The 22,985-nt window shown below is 40.1% G+C and overlaps 1 pseudogene; it reads left to right on the plus strand.

Moving 5' to 3' along the window:
• The first annotated feature begins 1,103 nt into the window (after positions 1-1,103).
• Positions 1,104-21,516, plus strand: LOC123456621 (annotated as a pseudogene).
• Positions 21,517-22,985: the final 1,469 nt, after the last annotated feature.

Here is a 22,985-nt window from a genome sequence, read left to right on the forward strand (position 1 = left end):
AAGCCATTTCCCCAGCCCTACCTGATTTTTGATAAGACCAAAAATACACATTGGAGAAAAGATATCATTTCCAACGGATGGTATTGATAAAACTGGGTATCTGCTTATGGAAGAATGAATCTAGATCCTTAAATCTCATCCTGCACAAAAATAAACTCTAAATGGATTCAGGACCTTAATGTAAGGCCTAAAATCCTGAAATTACTATAGGAAAAACTATGGTGAACACTTCACAGTCCTGGTTTCTCAGGAAATAAGGCAAACAATCAATATATCAGACCTCATGAAACTAAAAAGCTATCACATAGCAGGAAAACTGTCAACTGAACAAAGAGATAACCTATAGAATGGGAGAAAATTTTCAACAGCTATAGGTCTGTAAGAGGATTAATATCTAGAATAGGTAAAGAACTCAAAAAGCCAAGCAACAAAAAAAAATCATACAACCCAGTAAAAATGGGGCATGGAATTTAAAAGATAGTTCTCAAACAAAAAAGTACAAAAAAACATTAAAAATGTTCCATACCTCTAGTGTTGGAGAAATGCAAATTAAACCATTTTTAGAATCCATCTCACTGCTGCCAGAATGGTTTTCACCAAAAAATCAAATGCTAGCACATTCTTGTGGGAATGTGTGGCATGTAGAACCTTGATTCACTGTTGGTAGGAGTATAAATTGATACAATCACTGTGAAAATTAGTGTGGAGGTTCCTCAAAACCTTAAAAATAGATACACCATATGACCCACATTTACAGTGCCTGGTCATATACATTAAGGCTTTATATCCTACTTCAGAGATACTTGTTCATTAACGTTTCTAGGTTATGAAATAATTCTAGATGAATGGATAATAAAGATATGGTACATTATATAAAGTAATTTTATTCAACTCCAAAAGATGAAATTACGTAATACTCAGGAAACTATTAGACTAAGTGAGGTAAAGGGGCACACAAAGACCAGTAATGCATGCCGTTTCCCATACGTGGGTCCTGGCAGTGAATTTTTTGATACATTTTTAAGATGAAATGCATCAGTCCTAGAGTACAAATAGCTAAACATGGGCCATGATGAGGAAGAGCCCAGAGGGCTTTAGGGGGCATGACCGATAGCAGTTATGCAAGTAGAAGGACAGAATACTGCGGGTACAAAGATATGAGGGTAGTTAGGGGAGGAGAATGGAAAAGAGGCCGGGGTGGGGAAGATTTATCTAAAGCCAAAGATGATATGAATGAACTGTATGGAAACCTACTAATTTATTGGATAACTAAAAATAAAATTTAATCCATAGCATGTCATAGGAAAAATCCCAGTGGAAGGGTTTCAAAATCTCCCAAAGAATTATTGAGCAGGGAGGCCCATAAGCCCCTCCCCCAACACTCTTGCTTTCCCTCCAGAACTAGAATGTAGACCCTACTGCTGTGTGAGGAGTGTGTGTGTGTGTGTGTGTGTGTGTGTGTGTGTGTGAATGTGACATATCAGTGCCACATTTTGTGTGTGGAGTTCAAGTTTCAGGTTAGTCTTGACTGTACTCCATTTAAGGTAGGGTTTTTCTCTGGATTTTGCTAGGCTGTTTTTTTTTTTTGTTTGTTTTTTGCCTATGCTCACCAAAAGTTTCCTTCTGGGAAATTCTCCTGGCCCTGACTCCCATCTCACTGTCAGGTATGTTGTTCTGAATTAGGTATCTCCCATAAACTCATGTGTTCATCATACTAGGTCCCCAGCTGGTGGCAATTTGGGCATTGGAGCCTAGCTGGAGAAGGTGTGTTGTTGGGGGTGGGCTTATGGGTGTGATAGCCAGGTCCCCCTTGCTAGTGTTCAGCACACTCTTATGCTACTGTTTTCTATCTGATGTGGGAGAGGTAATGTTCATCCTCTGCTCATGCCATCATTTCCCCCTGACATCATAGCCTTGAGAGGGAACTCAAGTGGATGAGTCAAAATAAACTCTTTCCTCTCACAAACTTCTTTTGGTCAGCTGCTTTATGGAAACAATATGAAGGAAATTGCAACAGAAAAGTGGTACTGAGAAGTGGGGTTGTTGCTATGATGAATCTTACCATGGGGTTTTGGTCTTTTTGTGTGTATTTGCAGAAGGAATATGGAAGGATTTGGAAATCTGGACTAGACAAGACTACAGTGCTGTAAGCAGAACTCGATGGGTTATTCTGGTGAAAGTTTCAAATAATAATAAATACATTAAAAATTGGGGACTGTGAATATTTAGCTTATGAACTTTCAAAGGGGAAGGGGGGAACTTTGTTGTAACTGGGATGTTGGTAAAAGGCTGTTTTCATACCACCAGTACAATGAGAATTTGATCAAAACTCAGTTTAAAATAATGAATCCAGGTATGTGGTGCAGGCATTTAATCCCAGACCTCAGGAGATAGAGGCATGAGGATCTCTGTGAATTTAAGGCCAGCCTGAGACAACATAGTAAATTCTAGGTCAGCCTGGGCTAGAGTGAGACCCTACCTCAAAAAATAACGACAACAATGGAAAAGTAATGAACTTGTGTTCCTTACAAAAGGTATATAACATAAATATATGAAAGATATGTGATTTATCACAGAAAAAATCATGAAAGTTTGAAAGTTTGATGTTATTGGCACAGAGACTGGTTTTAGGCTTCTTAGGCTGCAATTTTTAAGCAGATTACCACCATTAAGAGTGGGCCAAGTATTTTGTATGGGGAAAATAGTAAAGATGCCTGAGGGTGAAACCCACCCCTGGTAGCTGCAAGATAGAAAGAATTCCTTTTTAAAGGAGGTGGCTTGAAGGAAGACTGGTAAAACAGTATCCTACTCATTAAGGTCAAGCTCTATTCCCACTAAAATTTACAAATTTGGCTATGTTACCTACCTGGTACTGATTTTGGAAGCCTGAAAATGCAGGAAAGTGGGTTATGAAGTGTTCATGGTTCAAAGAATCACTGAGATCCTTCGATATGAAGCAGGGTTGAAGGCCCAGTAAAGTCATTTCTGAAGTTTAAACAATTCCAAGAGCTGCTAAGATGTGGCAATGTAAAGCAGGATAGAAATCCATGTGTGGAGTCCAGTAAGACCATTATATGAAAATCAACCACTTTCAGGAGCTGCAGGGATATGGCAATGTGAAGCAAGACTGAAATCCTTCTGGGGAGGGCTACTAAGACCATTATACAGAGTGATGAAAATGAACTGTGGTTTTCAGGTTAGACCCAAGTGCATTTTGGATATACCAGGACTGTGGAATGGCTACCATGGACAGTTGCTTACATGGGATGAAGTTTGCATAAGGGTGCTAGGCCTAGTTAGAGGGATAGAATTGGAAATGCAGGGATTTCTTCATCCCTGGTTATGGATGTTGGACTTGGAACTTGGACCAGTCTCTCCTTGTTATGCCTAGTTTTTCTGAAAATTTCATAACTGCATTTTTTCTTTACCGCTGAATAGAACTCCATTGTATAAATGTGCCACATCTTCGTTATCCACTCATCAGTTGAGGGACATCTAGGCTGGTTCCATTTCTGACCTATTATAAATTGAGCAGCAATAAACATGGTTGAGCATGTACTTCTAAGGAAATAAGATGAGTCTTTAGGATACATGCCTAGGAGTGCTATAGCTGGGTCATATGGTAGATCAATCTTTAGTTGTTTTAGGAGCTCCCACACTATTTTCCACAATGGCTGGACCAGATTGCATTCCCACCAGCAGTGTAGAAGGGTTCCTCTTTTTCCACAGCCCCACCAACATTTATGATCATTTGTTTTCATGATGGTGGCCAATCTGACAGGAGTGAGATGAAATCTCAATGTAGTTTTAATCTGCATTTCCCTGATGACTAATGACGTAGAACATTTTTTAAGATGCTTTTATGCCATTCGTATTTCTTCCTTTGAGAATGCTCTATTTAGCTCCATCACCCTTTCTTTGATTGGCTTGTTTGATTCTTTATTATTTAACTTTTTGAGTTCTTTGCACATCATAGATATTAATCCTCTATCAGATATATAGCTGGCGAAGATTTTTTCCCATTCTGTGGGTTGCCTCTTTGCTTTTTTCACTGTGTCCTTTGCAGTGCAAAATCTTTGTAATTTCATGAGGTCCCAGTGATTAATCTGTGGTTTTATTGCCTGAGCAATTGGGGTTGTATTCAGAAAGTCTTTGCCAAGACTGATACGTTGAAGGGTTTCCCCGACTTTTTCCTCTAGCAGTTTCAGAGATTCAGGTCTGATGTTAAGGTCTTTAATCCATTTGGACTTAATTCTTGTGCATGGAGAGAGAGAAGAATCTATTTTCATCCTTCTACAGATATATATTCACTTTTCCCAACACAATTTACTGAAGAGGCTGTCTTTTCTCCAGTGAGTACTTTTGGCATTTTTATTTAATATCAGGTGGCTATAGCTACCTGGATGTACATCTGGGTCCTCTATTCTGTTCCACTGATCTACATGTCTGTTTTTGTGCCAGTACCATGCTGTTTTTGTTACTATGGCTCTGTAGTATAGGTTAAAATCAGGTATGGTGATACCACCAGCCTTAATTTTGTTACTCAGTATTATTTTAGATATTCGAGGTTTTTTGTGATTCCAAATGAATTTTTGGATTTTTTTTTTCTATTTCCATGAAGAATGCCTTTGGAATTTTGATAGGGATTGCATTAAATGTGTAGATTGCTTTTGGTAAGATTGCCATTTTCACAATATTGATTCTTCCAATCCAGGAACAAGGGATGTTTCTCCACTTTCTAGTGTCTTCTGCAATTTCTCGCTTGAGTGTTTTAAAGTTCTCATTATAGAGATTCTTAACTTCCTTGGTTAGGTTTATTCCAAGGTATGTTATTTTTTTTTTTTTTGATGCAATTGTGAATGGGAGTGATTCCTTGATTTCATCCTCTGTGTGTTTGTTGTTAGCATATATGAAGGCTACTGATTTCTGTGTATTTATTTTGTACCCTGCTACATGGCTGTAGGTTTTGATCAGCTCTAAGAGTTTGCTAGTAGAGTTTTTAGTGTCCTTTATGTATAGAATCATGTCATCTGCAAATAATGATAACTTGATCTCTTCCTTTCCAATTTGTATCCCTTTTATGTGTGTCTCTTGCCTTATTGCTATGGCTAAGATTTCAAAAACTATATTAAATAAAAGAGGGGACAGTGGACACCCTTGTCTTGTTCCTGATTTTAGAGGAAAAGCTTCCAGTTTTTCCCCATTTAGTAATATGTTGGCTGTAGGCTTGTCATAAATAGCTTTTATTATATTGAGATATGTTCCTTCTATTCCCAGTCTCTGTAGGACTTTTATCAGGAAGGGATGTTGGATTTTGTCAAATGCTTTCTCTGCATCTAATGAGATGATCATGTGATTTTTGTCCTTGAACCCATTTATATAATGTATTACATATATAGATTTACGTATATTGAACCATCCCTGCATCTCTGGGATAAAGCCTACTTGGTCAGGGTGAATGATCTTTTTGATATATTCCTGTATTCTGTTTGCCAATATTTTGTTGAGAATTTTTGCATCTATGTTCATGAGGGAGATTGGTCTGTAATTTTCTTTTTTTGTTCTATCTTTGCCTGGTTTTGGTATCAGGGTGATGCTGGCTTCATAGAAGGAGTTTGGTAGAATTCCTTCTTTTTCTATTTTTGGAAAAGCTTAAGAAGCAATGGTGTTAGCTCTTCCTTGAAGGTCTGGTAAAATTCAGCAGTGAATCCATCTGGGCCTTGGCTTTTTTTAGTTGGGAGATTATTGATAACTGTTCGGATCTCCATGCTTGTTACAGGTCTATTTAAATGATTAATCTCAGCTTGATTTAATTTAGATAGGTCATATAAATCAAAGAAATCATCCATTTCTTTCAGATTTTCATACATTGTGGAGTATATGCTTTTATAGTATGTCCCTATGATTTTTTGAATTTCTCTGGAATCTGTTGTGATGTTACCTTTTTCATCTCTGATTTTATTAATTTGTGTCTCTTCTCTCTTTCTTTTGGTCAGATTTGCTAAGGGTTTATCAATCTTGTTTATCCTTTCAAAGAACCAACTATTTTGTTTCATTAATTCTTTGGAATGTTTTTTTGTTTGTTTGTTTGTTTCTATTTCATTAATTTCTGCCCTAATCTTTATTATTTCTTCCCGTCTACTGATTTTTGGTTTGCCTTGTTCTTCTTTTTCCAAGGATTTAAGGTGAAACATTAGGTCATTTATTTGCAGCCTTTCTAATTTCTTAATATAGGCACTTAAGGCTATAAATTTACCTCTTAGAAATGCCTTCAATGTGTCCTAGAGATATTGGTATGTCATGTTCTCATTATTGTTTGATTATTTTTTTGATTTCCTTCTTGATTTCTTCATTGACCCATTCATCATTTAGTAGTGTATTGTTTAGTTTTCATGATTTTTTGTTTTCTCTCTGGCCTTTCTTGCTATCAATATAAAGTGACCTTCCTTATCTGTCTTGACTAACGTTGGACTGAAGTCTACCTTGTCAGATATTAGGGTAGCAACTCCTGTTGTTTTCTAGGCCCATTTGGTTGAAACACCATTTTCCAACCATTCGCCCTAAGATAATGTCTATCCTTTGTAGAAAGGTGAGTTTCTTGGAGACAACAAATTGTAGGATCCTGCTTTTTAACCCAGTCTGCAAACCTATGTCATTTTGTTGGGGCATTGAGGCTGCTGATATTAAGAGATACTATTGAAAGGTGTGTATTTATGTTTGCCTTTTTTTTTTTTTTTTTTTGTGGTTCCAGTTCTACCTTTGCTCTCTTGTGTTTACTAGTATTTGAGTATTGCTTGTTTTTTCCAGGTTCCTTAAATGTGCGCTTTTCCTTTTCTTCAGCAAGGAGGATTCTATCAAGTATTTTCTGTAGAGCTGGTTTTGTCTTCAAATACTCCTTTAACCTGCTTTTGTCATGGAATGTGCTTATTTCTCCATCTATTTGAATGGATTGCTTTGCAGGATAAAGTAACCTTGGTTGACAGTTGTTATCTTTCAGAACTTGGAATATCTCCCTCCAAGCCCTCTGGCTTTTAAAGTTTGTGTTGAATAATCTGCTGTGATCCTGATGGGCTTGCCTTTGTAGGGAACTTGACTTCTTTCTAACTGCTTTCAATATTTTTTTCTTTGGTGTGTGTGTTTTTTAGTTTGATTATGATATGGCGAGGAGAGGTTCTTTCCAGGTCTTGTCTGGCTGGGGTTCTAAAGGCTTCTTGTATCTGCATTGGCAATTCTTTCCCAATTTGAGGGTTTTCTTCTATGATTTTTGAAGTCACCTACTAAGCCTTTGGAGTGGAATTCTTCTCCTTCTACTATGCCCTGAATTCTTATATTTGATCTTTTCATAGTGTCCTGAATATCTTGAAATTCCCACTTATACTTTTCTATAAGTTTGTCTTTCTCTTTGTTGGAGTGTATAAGATCTGCCACCTGGTCTTCTAGCTTAGATATTCTGTCCTCTTCTTCACCCATTCTACTGGGGAGACTTTCTACAGAGTTTTTTTATTTCATTAACTGTGTTCTTAATTGCTAGTAATTCTGCCTGGTTTTTCCTTTATTATTTCTATTTCCTTATTTATGTCTTGTATTGCTTTCTTTATTTCATTAAATTGGTGTCCTGCATCTTCTTTGATTTCCTGTTTGATTCCTTTGATTTCTTCTTTGGTTCCTTTGATTTGTTCTTTGACTTCTTTGAACATATTTACAATCATTCTTTTGAAATCTTTCTCAGGCATTTCCTCTAACTCGTTCTCACTGGAGGTCATTTCTGATGCATTAATACTTTTAGGTGGATTTATATTGTCTTGCTTTTTAGTGTTTCTATATATTTTTGCATCTTGTATTAAGTTAATGCTTGGATTTTCTGGCTAGCTGGGTATTCTTAGCTGAATCAATTCATTTGATGTTATATATCTTCAGGATAGGAGCTTAAGATGTTAGGTGTGGCTCTTAAGACTCTCAGAGTATCTACAAAGGTGTTCTTAGGGGTTGAGTTTCCCTGCTGTGGGAGTATTCCAGTAGGCTGAGTGGAGTAAAATACAGGTGGATTCTAAAATTTAACTAAACACTGTACACATTCAATTCAAGACAGCACCGAGTATTTATGCAAGAGTAGTTATTATAACAACCAGATCCTCTATCAACAAAGAGGTTAAGATTTCTGGTCTGTTGAGTGATCCAAGTCAGCATGTGACCAAGTGAGAAACTTCCCAGGTGCAATCCCAGTTACCTTGGATGATTTTGGTCTCAGTCAAGTTGCTGGCTGGGTCGTTGGGCTGCTCTTCTGATTTCTGGAGCTGGGCACTGGCTTTTTCTGCAGGGTAAATCGAACCTGGCAACTGTGGCTCTGCATAACGGCACCCCCACTGCTGTAACCGCTACTGCTGCTGCTGAAGCTGCTGCTGCTGGATCTGTCGCCACTGCTGATAAAGCTGCCACTGCTGTTTCTGTCGCTTCTGCTGCTGAAGCTGCTGCTACTGGATCCACCACTGCTACTGCTGCCGCTGCTGCTGCTGCTGTAGCTTGCACTGCTGGAGGAGCCACTACTGCTGCTGAAGCTGCTGCTTCTGGATCTGCTGCTGCTGCCTCTGAAGTGTCTGCTGCTGGATCTGCCACTGCTGCTGCTGCTGCTGGGGCTGCTGTTGCTGGTGCCAGAGCTGCTGATGTTGCTGCCAGACTCTGCTCCTGCTTGGGTCCCACTGTCAACTTAAGTTGGCGTGGCCAATCCCGGGACTGCTGCTCTGTTTGCTGGAGCTGGTCACAGGCAGTGGGGGAGGGGAAGGAGCCGATGCTGCTCTAGATCTCTCTCTGTTCTATGTGTTCTTCTACCTTGTGACCTGCTCCTCCATTGCTCACTGCCGCTCTCTCTTCACGTTTCCTGAGTTGTGGAGAGTGCTGGTGTGAGGGGAAGCTCCCCTCACCTGGCTTTTCCTGTGGCTGGAGCAAAGCCTGGCAGCTTTCTGGTGCACTGCTGCTGCCATGGTCAGCGGACCTGCCGGGGCCACTTTTGCTGGCCTGTGTGGGCTCTGGATGCTCTGGATCTCTTCTACTTCTCCACTGCCATTTCAATTTCCTATACACCTCACTTTTTAGTAAAAGTGTGTATTTTGCTGAGTTTTTTTTGTCTTTTTTCCCCTAGGCTGCTTTGGCATGGTACCTATGCCACCATCTTAACCATAAGTCATGCCTAGTTTTTCAATGGGAATTCTTACTCTTTGCCACTATGTGTTATAAGTATTAACTTGTGGGATTTTTTTTTTTCTTTTTTGAGGTAAGCCCAACAGATTTCCTTTTTTTGAGAGAGAGAGAGAGAGAGAGAGAGAGAGAGAGAGAGAGAGAGAATTGGCTTGCCAGGGTCTCCAGCCACTGCATTCAAACTCCAGACCTATGTACCCTCATGTGTGACCTTGCCTCATTGTGCATCTGGCTTACGTGAACCTGGAGAGTGGAGCACGAGTCCTTAGGCTTTGCAGGCAAGTACTTTAACCACTAAGCCACCTCCCCAGCATCTAACTTGTGTTTTGATTTTACAGGGCTAATAGTTAAGAGATAGTCATGAATTTCTGATGAGACGTTAAACTTTTAACTAGTGTTAAATTTGGTAAAGACTATGGAAACCTTTGAAGTTGGACTAAATACAATTTGCATTCTGAGATAATCATAAACCTTTGGGAACCAGAGGCAGAATGTAGTGGCTTGAATGTAAATATCCCATTGAGGCAGTTTTGATTAGGATTAACTTTCCTATGCAAGTTTCTAGCAGTCTCCTGGAAGACGTGTGCCATTGGCAATGAGTCTTTGATTTCAGTCCTAGAATGCATAGCGAGAGAATTTGATCTCTGGTTGCTCATGTTTTTGGGTGCTGGCTTTTTGTAGGGAGCCAATGCAGACGCCATTCTCGCCAGTCTTGAGGTAAATACTTCCTCATTTAGGCAGCAACCTCCCTTGAGGTTGTGCATGCGCTTGATGCACCTTGTCCTGAGCCTATCCCGTGGCTCCTGTGGGTGGGTGAGCCTATGGCAGCCAATCAGCAGGCGTCCCATAGTATTCTGCCCTATAAAAGCAGCTACACTCCTGGGCCCCTGGCCCCTCGCCATCAACTTTTCTGTTAACCAAGAGGCTCTCCAATAAAGTGTGATCGAGAAGGATCCTTGTTTGCTGGTCGTGCTGTGCTTTTCCTGTGGGACAGGGGCTCGCCCCAAAGTGGTGCTGAAACCCGGGAACGCCGGGTGTTTTGTGGTCACCGGGCGAGGGGCCGAAGAGGATCCAGAACTTGACACACGGAGAGGAAGACGTCGGAGAGGAAGACGTCGGTAAGTCATCCCCAGTCATAATGTTTTTTTACTTAGATCCCTACCTGGTCCTTCTTATTTTCATTCCTGTGTGGTTTATTGTCCTTGCCATTTGCTGTGAGTGCAACATGGGCAACTCAGAGGACAGAATAGGTAAGGGTACACTGCCGTTTTGGCGGCTGATTCACTCTTGCTTAAGTAAAGAAAACCACAAGGAACTTATTAGAAGGGGACGGGAAGTTCTCACAAGGCATCAGGATAGCCTTTCTGAGTCAGATTCAAATGGGGAGTCAAAAACTAGGCCTAGAAAAAGAAAAAAAATAAAAAAGAAGGGATTAAACAAAGATAAAAGTTTACAAGATGAGCTCAGAGAAACAGGTAAAATCTATAATTGGCCCCCCCCTGAGGGGGAAAAAGGAGCCTTTAACAGGCTCTATCCTCCCATTGAGGAGTTTACACATGCAAATGTACTTAACACAGATAAGGAGGCTAGCTCCGATTCTGCAGAGGAGGAAGAAGAAGAATTATTTAAAGGGGAAGAGGAAAGACTAAAGGAGGCCACCGCCTGTTATAAAAGGGAACAGACAAAAAGGCCTAAAGGCCAAGGGTGTAGTCCTTTACAGTCCCTAGAGCCTTCCGCACCCCCACCCTATAACTCCCCTGGGGACACATGCCGCTTCATTAAAACAAAAACCTGGTTGCGGCTGGCCTCCGCTAGGAGGGGCTTCTATTATGGCTTCAAGAGAAAAAAAAAAAAAAAAGAAAAAAAACTCTTTGGGAGCCCGCACTCTCCAATATTTTCCGCAGCTGGTAGCCCGACAGGCTTGTTTGGGGCTTAAATATTGCTTAATACACTTTACAAAGTTGCCTGACAAACTCATCATCCCCTATACTAAGGAACAGATAAAAGTTTTGTCTGACACTGTGAATGATTGGAGCATTCTCATGTGTGCTTTCCCAAATGTCATAGATAATCATTATCCAAAGAGCCCTATTTTGTCTTTTGTTAAAAATAATCTGGTTTACTTTCCTAAAATCACTGTTCAGGAGCCTATTACATCAGCCCCTGCCATCTTTACTGATGGTTCAAAGTCTGGTCGTGGGGCCTACTTGGTACAGGGATCGGAGCCTATAGTAAGAATGTTTAGACCTGATTCCCCTCAAATTGTTAAATGCCTAATTGTTTTGGAGGTCTTTCAGACATTCTCTACTTCTTTTAACTTCTGCCTGGCCCCTTATCACAGGCTAATGTCCTCGTGGACCGGGCCACTAGGCTCGCCATGATTTCTCTGGAAGATACAAAAGCTTCAGCTACTAAATTCTATAGATTATATCATGTTCCTGCAAACACCTTGAGAAAAAAATTTTCTATTTCCAGAAATGAAACACGAGACATTGTAAAGTCTTGTCAGTCTTGTGTCACCTTCTTACCCTCCCCACATGTGGGCGTTAACCCTCGAGGCCTACGTCCTGGAGACCTTTGGCAAATGGATGTGACACATCTTCCAGAGTTTGGAAGATTAAAATACCTACATGTCTCAGTGGACACGTGCTCAGGTATTATTTTTGCCTCACCATTGGCAGGTGAGAAGGTCTCTCATGTAAAAACTCACTGCCTAGAGGCCTGGGCTGCTTGGGGAAAGCCACACCGCCTAAAAACTGATAATGGCCCAGCGTACTCATCTGGTGGCTTTCGAGCCTTCTGTGCCCAAATGCAGGTTGCACATACCACTGGCCTTCCTTACAACCCACAAGGTCAAGGTATAGTAGAAAGAGCCAATAAAAGTCTAAAAGCTCTTTTATTTAAACAAAAAGGGGGTATAGCGGAAAATGCAACTCCCAAGGAAAGAGTGTCTTTAGCCCTTTTTACCCTTAATTTTTTAATCTTGGATAATAATAATAAATGTGCAGCTGACAGGCACAGTCAACATGTGATTCAATCATCTAGTGAGATGGTGTTGTGGAAGGATGTCTTAGATAATAAATGGAAAGGACCGGATCTTGTTGTGATAAGATCCAGGGGAGCTGTTTGTGTTTTTCCACAGGAACAGGATTCCCCTCATTGGGTTCCAGCCCGGCTGGTGAGGACAGTCAAGCGATCTCCGGAGGAGGGTCCAGGAGACAGTGATGTTCATCAGGGCGGAGATGATGAAGGTCTTGTGGATAATCTTCCTCCTGTGCCTGGAATCCATGAATCAAGTGGAAGAGGAAGGGACACAAGATAAAGGGGCGTCTTGGAAGCGCCTCAATACATCTGGGGGTGTTAATGACATTGGACATGGCTGTGGGAGGAATACTTCCTTTGCCCCTGCGCTGGTGTGTGTTCATCCACTGTTTCTGTTCGTTCTTAGTAACTTCTCTTTTAGTAATTGCACCAATGCTTCCTGCTATCTGTCATTTTAAGGAAGGGGTAGGAATGGGAATGTTCCTAGTGTGCTGCCTGGGAGTATGCGTACTTTGCCTCTGGTTGATTTGCCGCCTGCGAACCCAAACCAAGAGGGACAAGGTGGTCATTTCTCAAGCGCTTGCTGCCTTGGAAAGTGGTACCTCCCCCCAAATTTGGCTGTCAGCTTTAAAAGGCATATAGCTCCCCTGGCCCTTGCACCCTCAGGGTCTCAGAGTACCCATTGCACGAGGATGGGCAGGGATCTGGTAGCTTTCGTTTGACCGCCGCCTTTGCACTCTCAGGGGATCTGTCCCATTGCACTGAGGAAGGGGAGGTTGAACTTCTTCCCTTGATCGGTCAACACATCATGAGGTGCGGACCTGATCGGGAAGGTGGCTATTTTTCTGAGCTATGCCATAAGTTAATAAATAAGGGGGAACTGTAGGGAGCCAATGCAGACGCCATTCTCGCCAGTCTTGAGGTAAATACTTCCTCATTTAGGCAGCAACCTCCCTTGAGGTTGTGCATGCGCTTGATGCACCTTGTCCTGAGCCTATCCCGTGGCTCCTGTGGGTGGGTGAGCCTATGGCAGCCAATCAGCAGGCGTCCCATAGTATTCTGCCCTATAAAAGCAGCTACACTCCTGGGCCCCTGGACCCTCGCCATCAACTTTTCTGTTAACCAAGAGTCTCTCCAATAAAGTGTGATCGAGAAGGATCCTTGTTTGCTGGTCGTGCTTTTCCTGTGGGACAGGGGCTCGCCGCAGCTTTTCTCTCCCCGCTTTGGATGTATGGAAATGAGCTAACATCTTCCACCATGAGGAAGCTTCCCTTAGATTTTTGTTTGTTTCTGAGGTAGGATCTCACATTAGCTCAGGCTGACCTATAATTGACTATGTAGTCTTTGGGTGGCCTCAAACTCTTGGCAATCTTCCTATTTCTGCCTCCTGAGTGCTGGGATTAAAGGTGTGTGTCACCATGCTAGGCTTCCCTTAAAATTTTTAGGAAGTTTAGAATTTTAGTTCTTAATTCTTTCTTTTCATAAGCTGCTTATGGTTGGGAATTTGTCCCTGTAACAAAAAGATAACTGTAACATTAGCTTTCTGACAGCAGTGTGCTGATATTACATAAACCTACCATGGCTTCTGGACTTTTATGTGGAGTCTGAGTATTTAAAACAGGCACTCCAGCTTGAACTAGGTTTTTTTAAAAAATATTTTATTGTTTTATTTATTTATTTGAGAGAAAGACATGGAAGGGGCTAGAAAGAATGGGTGCATCAGGGCCTCCAGCCACTCCAAATGAACTCCAGACACATGTGACACCTCGTGCATCTGGCTTATGTGTGTCCTGGGGAATAGAACCGAGGTCCTTTGACTTTGCAGGCAAGAACCTTAACTGCTAAGCCATCTCTCCAGCCCTGAAGACTCTTTTTAAAGGTGTTTGAATACTGAAGGAGTGTCCTGTTCTTTTTTTAAAATATGTTTTTTATTGACAACTTCCATAATTATAAACAATAGCTGAACTAGGTTTTTAATATACTTCTGAAACCCTTGTGAGCCATCTTTAATAAGTGTCTACTAATTGTAAAATAGCTAGACTTAATAATAACATTCCCATACATGAATATACTTATACTTATTTGATCATATTCACTCATGTGGTATGTGTTCTCACTTCCCTTTTTCCTAAGTAATACCTAATATAACCTTAAAAATATTTTCATTGACAAACTTCCACATATATAGACAGTATAACATGATCATAGTATAACATGATCCTACTCCTCTTTCTTTCATCTCTCCTGAATCTCCTTTCCATTAGATCCCTTCTTCTTTACAACTAATTTCTCTTCTATTTTTATAGCAACATTTTTTTCAATCTTATTATGCCAGTCTTGCGTAGGTAGTGTCAATCTGAGGTCATGAATGCCATGGCCACTTTGTGTCTAGAAGGCAGCATTGCAAAGCACTCCTTCCCTTCTTTAATTTCCATTTTTGCCACCTCTTCTGCAATTCTTCCCTTTTTGTTTTCTTTTTCTTCTAAATTTCACATGTATAATAATATTTGGAACTGAATACAAGCACAAGCATGCTGAGCTACTTTCCCTGGGGAGATGTGAAAACAAAGTCTTTTCACCCCAGATAGGGCACCAATATAATGCCAAAAAATAGAACCAATGTGCTAACTGGGGTTACTTAAAGAGCATGAATGACTTTAAGGCATCACCAAAAAGCCAATGGATGGTGACTCACAAAAGCTCCATAACTGCAACTCCACAGGAGCCTCCTTTCCTTCAGCAATTCTTACTGAAGTACTTGAATGGGGACCTCCTGAATCTTACAGCTTCCTGAATTTTAAAATTCTCCCTCCTCACTTAGAAGGGATATTTTAATTTGGATGAAGTAGCTACAATAATAAAGTACAACATGGAAAGAGAATAACTGTAGATAATGTAGACACACTCGTGTTCTTCAAGAGAGTGATGTAGGGCTCCACAGTTAGCTTAACTGCTGTTTCTCTGGGTGATTAGAATGAGAGACTATGGTTGTTTTCATAGGTACCTAGTCCCTTTAGGACTTTATGCATGTATAGAGCCTTCATAACTCAGGCATTGACCTCTAGAGTACCAAATGACTCTATATGACATAATTATAGAAGGAACCACCTGTGTGCCAAAGGCTTACTTATTGATCTTGATAAAAGGAAGGTTACTATTTTGCTAAATGATTTAATTTCATATTGACATGTTATAATGAGCTTGCAACATGTATATTCCAAACAAATGAGTTAAATTTTTATTTGGTCAGAACAACAACCTCTTTGATATGTTCAACAGAGTGCACACTTTGTTCTATTCACATTTACAGCAGCCATGTGTGACAAATTGGAGAAAATTTATCACTATTATGTCCATATAATACTCACCTTTACTTTGTATCTTTCTGCCTCTGGAAAAGTTCAGTATTTGTGACCAGCCAATAAAAAATTACTATTTCAACAGGCAATTTTACTTTTTTGAGTGGGTATTGAAATGGATCCCGAGTGACCCTGTGTCATCTTCCTGGAAGACCAAGTTAAGGTTCTGGCTCAGTCCTGTCTATGACTTGTTCAGACTGTGTGTAAAGGTACAAGGGCAACTATTGTTCCATGGACTAAGTTTAAACTACAGTTTAGCGCCGAGTTTCTAGTATCTGTCTGAGTTCATTCCTTTATTAGTATAGATCATATAATAGCACCCATTTACTGAGAAAATACTGATTTCTTTTCAAGTAGTAGACAATGGTATTATTCTCCAAACATCTCTGTGTTTGGGACAACATTTAAAATATAGTGGGTATTCAGTAAAATTTTATTGTGACAGTAAGCAAACAAATGAATTAAGATAGTCTGTAAGTGGACACTGATGTGTTTTTTTGATGATATTGAAAATAAACTGTCCTATTTCTGAAACATTTCATATACAACTTCACATAGACTAGAAAGAGTGTTAGAACAACTTGTTTTAAAATAATACTGAAAAATTCACTCAAGAGCTGGAGAGATGGTTTAGTGGTTAAGGTGCTTTCTGCAAAGCCTAACAGCCCAGGTTGGACTCTCCAGAAACCATATAAGCCAGATGTACAAGATGATGCATGCACACAACGTGGTACATGTGTCTGGAGTTTGATTGCAGTGGCACACCAATTTTCTCTCTCTCTCTCTCTCTCTCTCTCTCTCCATCTTTCTCTCTCTCTCCCCCATAAAAATGAAATAAAAAACTCACCTAAAACAAATTCATTGAGAGTTTTTTCCTGGAGATTTGGTGAATATAATAAGATAAATTTTTGACACATTTATAACAGTAAATATACTTTATTTACACTTAAAGGGAATTTTGTGGATTATTGTTCTCATTTCTAATAAGTATAAATATACTTGGAATTGAAAAAATACTACTGACATTAGGTAGAACTTAATATAAAAATATTGAATAAATTTTATTAAAGGAAAATATATTCTTATAAAAATGTCAGCAAATTTCATATAAATTCTGTACTTAGATTCTTCTTGTAGTGTCTCAGAACAGGTATCATTGAAGATGTTATTTAATTTTTCCGTGGCAATTGCTTTTTAAAGAGTTGATTTTGCAGAGAAATGGCAAGTATTTATACAGTAGTTAAGTTGCCCCTCTCCCCACAAAATGTATGGACTGTGTGATATGTGTTGTGCACAGTGGAAGCATGTAGTCAGGTAGAACAATAAAGTAAGATTGCCCTGAATTTTTATCTTATATGTAACCTATATTCAAAACAGTGAGTATAATATACCTATGCACTCACTCTTGTCTCTATTTTCAGAGGAAAAAAAAAACTTTAGAGTTTAGAAATCATGTTCAAATTATCCAGTGAAAAAGCCAAGTTAAAAAAGAACAGTGTACTTCCCGGTCAGAGGGAGGCATAGGGGGTACGCCAAACCAGCCTAGCAAGGGATTTAAGCAAAACCGCAGCAAAATACACTCTTCTTCTGAAAAGTTAAGGAGTATGGGTTATTCTTAGACACAGCGGAGAAGCAGGAGAGATCAAGACCCACTAGAAAGGAGGAAAACAGCAAGAATCCCACTGAGGTGCTTGCAGCCTGCTGATTCACGTGAGCCGCACACCCCACAGGGCACCTCCTGCCAGGTGTGCCAAGATGCAGCAGCAGAGATCAAATAAAGGGATTTTACAACCTCATCAGCCTTCCTGCAAAGTCAAGAAATCTGAAGGAAAGACAGCTGAGTTCAACTAAGGAACTGCTGGAAGGGATACCGGTGGGACTGTGGGAGCAGCTCCAAGCATTGGGCACTCTCCCATCCCCCACCATCAGAACCACGAACCTCCAGCATTCAGCTCCTGCTGGCAGCACATCTAGTACAGCTGATCATACTCCAGCTCCACAGCACAACACAGAGGGGTCAAGGTGGACACGCAGGATTGGTGAGACTGGAAGCCACCCTAAAAGGTAATGAGGCCGACTGACAAAAACAAAACAAACAGGTACATAGGTCTGCATTGGAAGTACTAATCTCTCTTTCCATGTCAGGGCAGGTTATGGGTTACATATTCTTGGTTGGCTTAATCAATTTCTTTAAATTCTTTTTTTTTTTTTTTTTTACTTTTATTTATTTGAGAGTAACAGACAGACAGAAAGAGAAAGAGGCAGATAGATAGACAGCACACCAGGGCCTCCAGCCACTGTAAATGAACTCCAGATGCATGTGCCATCTTGTGCATCTGGCTTATGTGGGTCCTGGGGAATAGAGCCTCAAACCAAGGTCCTTAGGCTTCACAGGCAAGTGCTTAACCATTAAGCCATCTCTCTAGCCTGGCTTAACCATTTTCAAATAAGCTGTATTTGGGGGTTGAATTATTATTATTGCCTTTGATGCTTTCATATTTATAGGGCCATTGTCTTTTGCTTCTGTTATTATTGGGGGCAGGGTCTGATTCAGATCCAGGCTGACCTGGAACCCAGTACAGAACAGGATTCTCTACATCCCAGCTGGCAGGATTAAGGGTGTAGAGCAAAACACACCCTTAGGGATTTTGGCTTTATAAGACTGTTTGTTTTGATTCCCACAATTGCATACGCTGTGCTGGTTTTTATTGAATATGTATGTTGCTCAGTTGAAGTTTTGAATTTTTTTTTTTTTTTTTTGGTTTTTCGAGGTAGGGTCTCACTCTGGTCCAGGATGACCTGGAATTAACTCTGTCATCTCAGGGTGGCCTTGAACTCATGGGAATCCTCCTACCTCTGCCTCCTGAGTGCTGGGATTAAAGGCGTGCGCCACCACACCCGGCTAAGTTTTGAATTTTTGCCAGTAAATTGTTCCACCCAGTCAACTAGAATACTTGCTTAGCAAGCAAACTCAGCACATAGGATTACTTCTGTGGTTGCTTTGGGGTACAAAAGCTACACTTGGCACCTGAAATTCATATCCTAAAAGTATATAAAGGTGGATTTCCACATCAGAGTACTCTGTAGATAAGTAGAAAACACAAGCATCAAATCGATCCACAATGCAAAAGTTGCTACATTATAATACAAGAAACACCAAGAATCAAGACAATACAATCCCACCAAAAAATTATAAATCCATCATAAATGATCACCAATGATACTGTTTTAGATGAAATGACTAAGATTAAAAAAATGATTGTATCTACACTTAAAGAAATCAAAAGAATCAAAGAAGAAAACAAACTCCTGAAAGAGAGCACAGAAAACCAGCCTAATTAAATAAGGAGATCATTACAAGACATGAGTAAGCAAATAGAAATACTGAAGAAAAACCAGGCTGAAATTCTAGCTCTGAAGAACACAGTTAGTGAAATTAAAAAAAAAAAAAAAAAAAAAAAAAAAGAACTCTGTGGAAAGTCTTCCCAGTAGAATGGATGAAGGAGGGAGCAGGATCTCTAAACTAGAAGACCAGGTGGCAGACCTAATACAGTCCAACAAAGAGAAAGACAAGCTAATAGGATATTATGAATGGGAATTTCAAGGTATCTGGGACACTGAAAAAAGATCAAGCATAAGAATTCAGGGTATAGTAGGAGAAGAATTTCAATCAGGGGCTTGAATAACAGTTACAGAGGCTCAAATATCAGTTAAAACAAGTGAGTAAAGGAAAAACAGGAAGGACTACAAAATAAGAAGAATGATAAGAATAAATACATACCTTTCAATAATAACTCTTAATATCAATGGCCACAATGCCCCAACCAAAAGACACAGCTTGCAGACTGGATTAAAAGGCAGAATCCTAGAATTTGTTCCCTCCAGGAAACTCGTCTCTCAATAAAAGACACTGTCTTAGGGTGAAAGGATGGAAAATGATATTTCAAGCAAATTTGTATAGGAAACAAACAGGGGTTGCTATCCTAATATTTGACAGGATAGACTTCAAACCAACATTAGTGAGGAAAGATAAAGAAGGTCATCTTTTACTGATTAAAGGAACACTCCAGCAGGAGGACATAATAATCCTAAATATATATGCACCTAACATGGGGGCTAAAAATTTCATCAAACAAACACTATTAAGTGACTTAAGGCCACCGATAACACCAAACACAATTGTAGTGAGTGACTTCAATACCCCACTTTTATCAATTGACAGGTCATCCCAGCAAAAAATAAACAGAGACAAAACTGGATTAAATGATGTAATTGAACCAATGGACCTAATGATATCTACAGAACATTCCATCCAAATGCTGCCGAATATACAGTTTTCTCAGCATCACATGGAACATTCTCCAAAATAGACCATATATTAGGACACAAAGTAAATCTCAACAAATACAGGAAAATTGAAATAATCTCTTGTACTCTATCTGACCACAATGGAATTAAACTGCAAATCAGCAACAAGAGAAATGACAGAGCATACAGAAATTCATGGAGACTAACCAGCACACTATTGAATGATCAATGGGTTTTTGAAGAAATCAAAAAGGAAATAAAAAACTTCATAGAATCAAATAAGGATGAGAATACAACATAGCATAGCCTTTGGGACACAATGAAAGTAGTCATAAGAGGGATATTTATAGCCCTGAGTGCCTATATTAAGAAATTAGAGAGTTCCATCGGTAGCGGGAGTGGAGAGCGACCCCAGAGAGGCCTGAGCAGCCCCACCACTGCCGCCTAGTTACCATCACACCCCCGGAGGAGCCGCAGCAGCCGCAGCCGCCCCAGTCACCATCCTGCGACCAGGAGCAGCCAGGCCGAGGCCCAACAGCCGCCAGCCGCCCGCCCTCTCCGACACCACGCCCGGCACCACGGGCAGCGGTGGCGCAGGGAGCTGTGGCTCCTTCAGGCGGGGACAAGAAGGTCATCGCAAGGAAGGTTTTGGGAACAGTAAAATGGTTCAATAAGGAATGGATATGGTTTCATCAACAGGAATGACACCAAGGAAGATGTGTTTGTACACCAGACTACTACCACAAAGAAGAATAACCCCAGGAAGCACCTTCGCAGTGCAGGGGATGGAGAGACTGTGCAGTCTGATGTTGTGGAAGGAGAAAAGGTGCGGAGGCGGCAATGCTGCAGGCCCTGGTGGAGGTCCAGGTCACCGCAGTAAACGTGCAGCAGACCGTAACCACTGTAGACACTGTCCACGTCGTAGGGTCCTCCACGCAAGTACCAGCAGAATTACCAGAACAGTGAGAGTGGGGAAAGAATGAGGAATCGGAGAGCGCTCCTGAAGGACAGGCCCAATGACGCCGGCCCTCCCGCGGGCGAAGGCTCCCACCTGACCACATGCGGAGGCCTATGGGCGTCGACCACAGTATTCCAACCTCCTGTGCAGGAGAAGTGATGCAGGGTGCTGACAACCAGGGTGCAGGAGAGCAAGGTAGACCAGTGAGACGGAATATGTATGGGGTTATAGACCACGATTCCGCAGGGGTCCTCCTCGCCAAAGACGGCCCAGAGAGGATGGCAATGAAGAGGACAAGGAAAATCAAGGAGATGACACCCAAGGTCAGCAGCCACCTCAACGTCGGTACCGCCGCAACTTCAATTACCGACGCAGACGCCCAGAGAACCCTAAATCACAAGATGGCAAAGAGACAAAAGCAGCCGATCCACCAGCTGCAATTCGTCCGCTCCGAGGCTGAGCAGGGCGGGGCTGAGTAAATGTCGGCTTACCATCTTTACCATCATCCTGTTTAGTCATCCAACAAGAAGAAATGAATATGAAATTCCAGCAATAAGAAATGAACAAAAGATTGGAGCTGAAGACCTTAAGTGCTTGCTTTTTGCCCATTGACCAGATAAACTAGAACTATCTGCATTGACTATGCAGCATGGGGTTTTAGATGTCTCTTTTTGGTAATGACAAACGTGTTTTTAAAAAGCCCAGATGAGCCTAAATAATGGTACCAAACTGCCTGTATTTACTGAAAAGAAAACTAATAAATTAAATTAAAATAAATAAATAAATAAATAACTGAAAAAAAAATTATCTCAGGGGAACAAGACAGATTAATAGGCATGTGTGTATATATGATCAAAGTATATTACATCCATGCATAAATATGTAATGAAATGCATTATATAATTCATATATGCTAATAAAGAATATTTCAAATAAAAAAAAAAGCCTGGTTTTTCTCAATATACCTTTAAAGGTTTTAAATTGTTTCATATCTGGTCAAGTTGAGATTTTAAGAACTTCATTTTTAATTTGTATAAAAAAGTTTACAACTTGATTTAAAAAAAAAAGTCCACAAGCTGCAAGCACCTGTTAATAAAGGTCTTAAATAATGTCTTTGTACAAAACAAAACAAAACAAAACAAAACAAAAAAAGAAATTAGAGAGTTCACATGTAAACAATTTAATACTTAACCTTAAGGCCTTGGAAAAAGAAGAACAAGGAAAACCAAAAATCTGTAGATGAGAAGAAATAATATAGATTAGGACAGAAATTAATGAAATAGAAACAAACAAACAAAAAAATTCCAAAGAATCAATGCAACTAAGAGTTGGTTCATTGAAAGGATAAACAAGATTGATAAAACATTAGTAAATCTGACCAGAAGAAAGAGAGAAGAGACAAAATTTAATAAGATTACAGATGAATAAGGCACCATTACAACAGGTACCAAAGAAATTCAAAAACTCATAAGGAGATACTTTAAGAATATGTATGCCTCTAAGTTTGAAAATCTAAAAGAAATGGATGATTTCCTTGATTCATATGACCTACAAATTAAATCAAATTGAGAAAAGCAATTTAAATAGACCTATGACAAGTATGGAGATACAAGCAGTTATAAAACGTCTAATAAACATCCAGACTCAGATGGATTCACTAATAAATTTTACCAGACATTCGTGGAAGAACTAACACCACTGCTTCTCAAACTTTTCCATAAAATAGAAAAGGAGGGAATTCTACCAAACTCCTTCTATGAAGCCAGCATCACCCTCAGATCAAAACCAGACAATGACAGAACAAAAAATGAAAATTACAGACCAATCTCCTCATGAACATAGATGAAAAACTTCTCAACAAAATATTGGCAAACAGAATATATCAGAAAAATTATTCACCCCGACCAAGTTGGCTTTATCCCAGGGATGCAGGAATGGTTCAAGAGACACAAATCAATAAATGTGATACATCATTTAAATGGTCTGAAGGACAAAAATCACATGATCAACTCAATAGATGCAGAAAGGGCACTCGACAAAATCCAAATATCTCTTCATGGTAAAAGTATTACAGAGACTGGGAATAGAAGGAACATATCTCAACATAATAAAAGCTATTTATAACA

Source organism: Jaculus jaculus, chromosome 1 (genome assembly GCF_020740685.1).
Source record: "Jaculus jaculus isolate mJacJac1 chromosome 1, mJacJac1.mat.Y.cur, whole genome shotgun sequence".
Classification (NCBI taxonomy): Eukaryota; Metazoa; Chordata; class Mammalia; order Rodentia; family Dipodidae; genus Jaculus; species Jaculus jaculus.